The sequence below is a fragment of the Suricata suricatta genome, chromosome 11 (assembly GCF_006229205.1).
Source record: "Suricata suricatta isolate VVHF042 chromosome 11, meerkat_22Aug2017_6uvM2_HiC, whole genome shotgun sequence".
Classification (NCBI taxonomy): domain Eukaryota; kingdom Metazoa; phylum Chordata; class Mammalia; order Carnivora; family Herpestidae; genus Suricata; species Suricata suricatta.
Window position 1 is genome coordinate 9,835,779 of NC_043710.1, and position 6,867 is coordinate 9,842,645.

At 54.7% G+C, this 6,867-nt stretch overlaps 1 long non-coding RNA gene across 1 annotated transcript; it reads left to right on the forward strand.

The window, feature by feature from the left end:
- Nucleotides 1-3,212: 3,212 nt before the first annotated feature.
- On the forward strand, nt 3,213-4,442 carry LOC115306870. The gene is made up of 2 exons (XR_003915469.1): nt 3,213-3,327; nt 3,999-4,442. It is a non-coding gene; the product is annotated as an uncharacterized LOC115306870 (long non-coding RNA).
- The last annotated feature ends 2,425 nt before the right edge of the window (nt 4,443-6,867 follow it).

Consider the following 6,867-nt stretch of genomic DNA (forward strand, 5'->3'; position numbering starts at 1 on the left):
GCTCCCCCTCCTACTGCTCCCCCTCTTCCTACTGCTGCTCCCCCCCTCCTCCTACAGCTCCCTTCTACAGCTCCCCCCTCCTACTGCTGGTGCCACCCCCCTGCTCCTACCTCTTCTACCCCTCCTACTCCTGCTCCCACTTCTGCCATCCCAACTACTACCCCTGCTGCCGCCACCGCCGCCCCTGGTACCACTATTACTACTACCGCAGCTGCCCCTGCATCTCAGGCCTGAGCTGTGCAGGTCCGTTTATACGCAGTTGTTGCGGTAACTACAGTACAGGCCGTAAGTGCATTTCCTCTCCTGAGTTTCTGGGTGACCTTCTCTGTAGCTGACTGTCGTTGGAATAAGGTGTACGGTACGTTCCAGTTGTGTCTGCACCAGCGCTGATGTTATGGTAAGGCTTCCGGTCAATAGGCTATTAGTTAAATTTTGCCAAGTCAAACTTACACACAGATTTTCAACTACCTGGGGTTGGTGCCCCAGCCTCTGTGTCGTTCACGGGTCACCTGCACTGCCACCACCAGCACTGTCCCCACGGACTGCCTGGACCCCCGGCTCCTTCCGCTCTTCCCTGCATGTCCTTCTCCGGGTCTCCTCCCCAGAGACGGCTCCCGGCAGGCGGCCCGCCGGTGAGGGGGCGAGGTCCTCGCTTGGCCCTGGTCGGCTCTCCAAGAACTCTGTGATCCTGCAGGCGAGATTTTCGTCCCCTGGGCAGGGCCGTGTACTCCCCTGTCTCGTTCCCCCCTCACTCTGTGTCACGTAGCTGCCAACTCTGGGGCTCAGTGCAGAGCCCAGGCTCTGACTCTCAGAACACAAAAGCAGGGTGATGACAGACTTGGTTATTTCAGCCAAAAAGGAATGGAGAGCTGCACCCCCCCCTTGCCATTATCTCCATTTTGGACACAGCCGCCTTGTAGCGAACCTTTTGGCAATAGGTCTCAGCTGGTGGATTGGAGTTTGGTGGATTCTAAGAGGGCTTGCCTTTTCTGGACTTTTCTGGACTCCTGTTGTCAGGCTCATGAGTTTTATGTTCAGGATCCAGGAGCGGTTAGTAGTCAGTGTCCGAAGGCAAATCGCCTGGTGGTGTGATCAGTGCTCACTGCATTGCCATGAACTTGAGCCCTTAGACAGTCCACAGCTGGGGACCCAGCGTCCAAACCCCATGTCCCTCTGCCCTCGAAGGTTGCTTGGCCTTGGGACGCTGACCAGGGTGGCCACCTGGGGGCACTGTGGTGACATTAGTCTCTCCAGCAACACTGGCGCCCGGAGAGCGGGGCCCCAGAGGACAACTGTGCCAGGTAGGTGCTGTTACCCGCTTTCAACAGCCAGAAACAAGCTCTCAGGGTGCCCTGGCCCCAGGCTGCCCAGTGAGTAACAGAGCTGGGGCTTCACAGGGCAAGCGGACTAGCCTGTCCCCCGTGAAGACAGGCGGGGGGAGCTGGCAGCCGGCTCTGGCTTTCTGGGACTGTGGAGTCGTGGTAAGGCGTGGGCTCTGGAGTCAGGCCTGGTTTGGATCCTGGCTCCGCAGCTCTCTATGACCGTGTCCGTGTCTCGGGGTCTGCATCTGAAGACCTGGCCAGCCGGTGCCTGGTTCAGGGGGTGGCCGAGGGTTAACCGAGCACGCACACGTGGACAGCACACGCTGTTTTCCCTGCTTCTGTCTGCACCAGCATCCAGCGACACTCTGGGGGTGGCGCCGGCCCTTGAAGCTCAACAGCTGTGTTACAGAGAAACAGAGTGACCGGGACATAGGCCTGTCAGGGAGGTGGCAGTGTACAGACGACCACAGCCACGGGGTGCGTGCTGAGAGGCACAGATGTGGAGGAGGGGGGTGCATGGCCCTTCCCCAAGTCAGGCGGGTCTGAGAAGAGGGGACAGGCAGGTTTGGGACATAGAGCAAAGGAGCAGAGTGGGGGGTGGCCGGCGAAGGAGAGAGGACGCGGCCGCCCACCACCTGGCTGACGTGAGGAGGGCGGGGTGCAGCCTCGAGGAGGAGCGGAGCAGGGAGGGGAGTGGACAGTGTAGACAGGGGGAAGGTGGCAGACAGTGTAGACGGGGAGCAGACAGTGTAGACGGGGGGAGGGTGGTGGACAGTGTAGATGGGGGAGGGGAGTGGACAGTGTAGACGGGGGGAAGGTGGCAGACAGTGTAGACGGGGAGCAGACAGTGTAGACAGGGGGAGGGGAGCGGACAGTGTAGACAGGGGGAGGGGAGCGGACAGTGTAGACGGGGGGAGGGTGGTGGACAGTGTAGATGGGGGAGGGGAGTGGACAGTGTAGACGGGGGGAGGGTGGCAGACAGTGTAAATGGGGGGAGGGGAGCGGACAGTGTAAACAGGGGGACAGGGAGCGGACAGTGTAGACGGGGGAGGGTGGTGAGCATACTGGAAACATGCCCAGTGTCCTGGAGGTTACAAGATTATGGGTCTCGACCAGCAGCCTGAAGTCGAAGATCTCACCTGAGGACTTTCACCTGTGGGAACCGGTCTTCCACATTTTTGAAATTTCTTACTGTGAACGCTGGTTCAAATGTACCTTTTCAGTGTAAAGAATGATGAACACCCTCGTCTCCAGCACCCGGCTTAAGGAGGATGGTAGTGGGGGTCCTCCATGTTCTCGCATGCAGAAACCACTCCCCCGAAGTGGCAGTGGATCATTCTTCCACTTTTCCATTTTACCACTTTATTGTGAGTCTGGGTGTGTGTGTGGGGGGGTGCTTATTTTGGAACTTCACATACATGAACTCTCCTTGCTTTGCCTTCATTTGCTCCACGTCGTTCTCGAGATTTTCCTGTGTCGACACGTGGAGTTACGGCTCATTCACAGCAAACAAAGGCGGTGGCCAAACAGAGCTCCCCCCAGGCTTCTGGAAAGGCATTCCTTGGAGAGGGGAGCAGCCCCACGGGGTGGGTCCCTGCGGCCCATCCCTCACAGGGCGCGCGCTGGGTGGGGGAGGCCCCCTGGGGGGCTATGGCGCATTTAAACTGTGTGATTATGAGGCACAGCTCTGCCATGGTCACCAGGGGAGGGGACACAGGGACTGCGATGCAGCTGAACCTTCATGCCAGCCCTAATCTGCCAGGTTGTTAACGGGGGGGGGGGGGGGGGCTGCACCGACTCTTCCCCCCATGCAGTCACGGACCTGGGACCCACACGGCGCCCGTGCAGCTGGCTCACGTGGCTAGCCAGCACCAGGATGTGCTGTGTCACATGCAGACCCAGAGAAGTGCCAGCCCCTTCTGACCTCACGAGGGGGCCGGGGGCCAAGCTTTGTAACGGATCAGTGCCATGGGCACTTGGCAATGGCTGGACTTCATGGAGCCTTGTAAGAGGATGATTCCCGTTTCGGGGGAGGCCAGCCTGCGGGGGACAAACCCGAACAGATGAACCCTCCCGCTCACCATGGGTTCCCATCCCAGTTCACACCACGATGCATAGATACGGCTTCCTGTTGATACCTGGCATATGGGTTGTTTTGAATTTTTCTGTCATAAACAACATTTCTGTGTACATTCTGTTGCAAGGGTTTTCCCTAGGATATTAGTTCAGTGAGGAGGAGATTTATTAGATAGATAGCACTATAGACACTCGGTAGAGGTATGACCAGTGCTTTATCCGTCCACACAGCGTTAGCAGTCTGCATTCTCATTAACCATGCAGACAAGTGTTCGTGTCTTCATACCCTTCACCAGCCCTGCGTATTTTACTAGCCTGGTCGGTATAGAATAGTACCTTGAAGTTTAATTTCCACATCCATGAATATTAATGAGGTTGAGCCTCTTTACACACACACACACACACACACACACACACACACACACACACACACACACGCTCTGGGTTGATCCTTCTATCAAGGTGTCACACCTATCTCCCCAGTGTGCACCGTAGCTTTTCACTCTATAATATCACGTGATTTGGGAGGTTGTGACTTTATGGGAATTCTTTCAGACTGGCTGAAACGCGCCCCCCCTCCACACCTTTTTTTTTTTCCAGACAAGATTTGCATTTGTTTGCTCCTGCCTGAAGCCTGGAGATCAAATGGAATTTAGCCACTGAGCTCTTTTCGATCGAAACTTCAAACTTCGAGCATTCCTAGACCCCTGCCCTCATCTAAGAATTTGAACTGCACGCCCCAGAGAAGAGGGAATTGTCATTCTCCGGGGAGTGCTTTTTGTTGTGTCTGTCTATCCAGCACAGAGTCCAACAGAGGCAAGACCGCTCGCTGCCCGCCTCGTGCATGAGGTTTATTTGTCCTTTGCTCTTGCATTGAGGATGAAGCCCTCTCCAGTCCCAGCTTCCATAGGAGGCCCAGCTGGAGACTCCCCACCTTCGGCAGGCTCGGGGCTTGACCCGTGGGTCCTGTACTCGTCAAAGCAGAACATCAGTGTCTCCAGGGTTCTGCAGAAACCCCAGAATAGAAGCTGGTTTTACTTCTCAGAGTTCTGGCTTTTATTTTTGGCCCGTGTGCATGTTTTCCTTGTCTCCTGTTAGCTTAGCAATGATGTAAACAGGTTTTTAAAAGATGCACATATAATCTGCCGGTTTAGTGGTTTTCCTTCCGAAGTTTGGTCTGGGCATCTAATCTTTTTGCTGCTGGGACAGAAGTGGCACTTTGACATGAAAAGCCTGTACAGAAATGCCTGGGCATGCAGCCATGCTTTGGGGAGTCGGAGGTTCCTAAAGTGGAAGTGACAGGCTGTGAGGTGTTCTCCCCCTTTAAGGCAAAGCAGGTGGATTTGCTCTCCACCACCGTGGAAGTACAGGGGGCCCGGGGGCAGGTGAGGCAGGGGAGCCCCTTGGGATCCTCACTGAGCTCCAGCCATAGCCCTTACCCCCTCGCTAAAAGGACAGGAAGAGAGAACCTGAGAGGCCCTGCTTCCTGCCACAGGTCAGCACAAGAAGTTTGTTATCAGCCCCATCGGGTCTGACCCAACTGTTCTCGAGACTCAAGTTCCTGCTCAACTCAGAGGTGGTTTAGGGGCGGGAAAGCAGTTCTAAGTCGGGCAAAACTTGGGACTAGGTTTTGAGATCTAGGAAAGCCCACGCTGAGATTGCCCCTCTCCAGGGAAAGCAAGGGGTCTTGCGCCGCTGTGACCCTCACCTTTCACGAGGGGTCGTACGTCCGCCCCTGTACATAGGAGCGTGGACAAGTACCGATGGCCAAAGTTGTCGAAAGGCCCGCACCTGCATACCCTTGACGGGGCGAGAAACCCCTCGAGCGCCATGTTAGGCTACCCAAATGGGTCCTTTCATGATGATGTAGGGGAATACGGGTCTGGCCGGATTCGAAGATAAAACTAGGAGGTCAAGATGATAGTTGTGTAATCCTCTTGAACAACAAGATGGAGGAACCGCACCGAGGAAAAGAGCAGGGGCTGACTTGGTGGGGAAGAAGACAGAGGTGCCATCTGCGCCCGGCTTGGGGGAGCTCAACAGACAGGGAGAGACGGTCAGGAGGGCAGAGGCACAGAGGCTACGAAGATGCTCGTCCTCTAATCAAAAAGGTACGTTTTGTTTTTTAATTTACTATCGATTTGCTTATTTTGAGAGAGAAGGGGTGAAGGGGCAGAGAGAGGGAGGGAGAGAATCTGAAGCAGACTCCATGCTCGGTTTGGAGCCTGCTGTGGGGGTCAATCTTATGCCCAGGAGATCAGGACCTGGACTGAAATAAAGAGTTGGACTCAACTGACTGAGCCACCCAGGTGCCCCCAGAGTTACATTTTAGGTCAGCAATGCCCTCTGCCTTAGGGTGCTCGGGTGGCAAAGCTTTTGAACAATACTGATCTGTGGTGGCAAGGTCGGGGTGTGGGGGCGGGGACCGGCACCCCATGTGTCCCCACAGAGCCTGACAGGAGGCGCACAGCTTTTGATTCAGCGGTTCTGAGGAAACCGTGTACGAAGAATTACACACTTAGATAACAAGTGTTCAGCACACGTAATACCAAAAGGAGATCAAATGTATCAGTTTAACCACAACTATGGAAGAGAAGGCATCTATTAAAAGTGATGGCAATAATTCTACCTTCGTGGTGGAAAACACACACAAAACCCTTATAGAAAAGTTATATAATGTGATTCCACTTGGTATCTATAGAATCGTGTTTAAGCACGGCATCGATGCCATGCACAGAATCACCCTTCGGTGCTGTTTGAGCACTTGTGAGCCCATGCGATGAAGGCCGGGGTAAGAAGGAGGGACGGTCCCGGATGGAAGAGCCAGAACCTTGACCCCTTAAGAATAAGTTGGCCTGACTCCCCACAGCCAACACCAAAGCTAAGGATCCTAACTTCACATGCGCCCTGAGGAGCAGGTGGTGCAGCCCGGGTACAGGCCAGGAAGGCAGTCGGCACTGGCAATCCCGGGTCACAGATGCAGGTCAGCCCCAGACAAGGGGAGGTCCTTGGCTAACTCCCACAGCAAGGGTCTGGAACACTGGGGCCTGAGCATCCATTCTGCCACCCCAGCTAGAAAAACCTGCAGGCTGCCTTTTCCGCAGCCCCTCCTCATCTAGACTATAAAACTGGTCTTCTTAGTTTAAAAAAAAAAAAAGAGGGGTGCCTGGGTGGCTCAGTCAGTTGAGCATCCAACGTCGGCTCAGGTCATGATGTCATGGTTCGTGGGTTTGAGCCCCATATTAGGCTCTATGCTGACAGCTAGCTCAGAGCCTGGAGCCTGTCCATGGATTCTGCATCTCCCTCTCTCTCTCTCTGACCCTTCCCTGCTCACACTGTCTCTCTCTCTCTGTCTCAAAAATAAATAACAACATTTAAAAAAGAAAAAAAAGAAAAGTAAAAAAGAGCACGAAGCTTGGGGCAGAAGAAAAATGCTAGTAGTTTATGGCATTCTGTAAATGTTGACTGT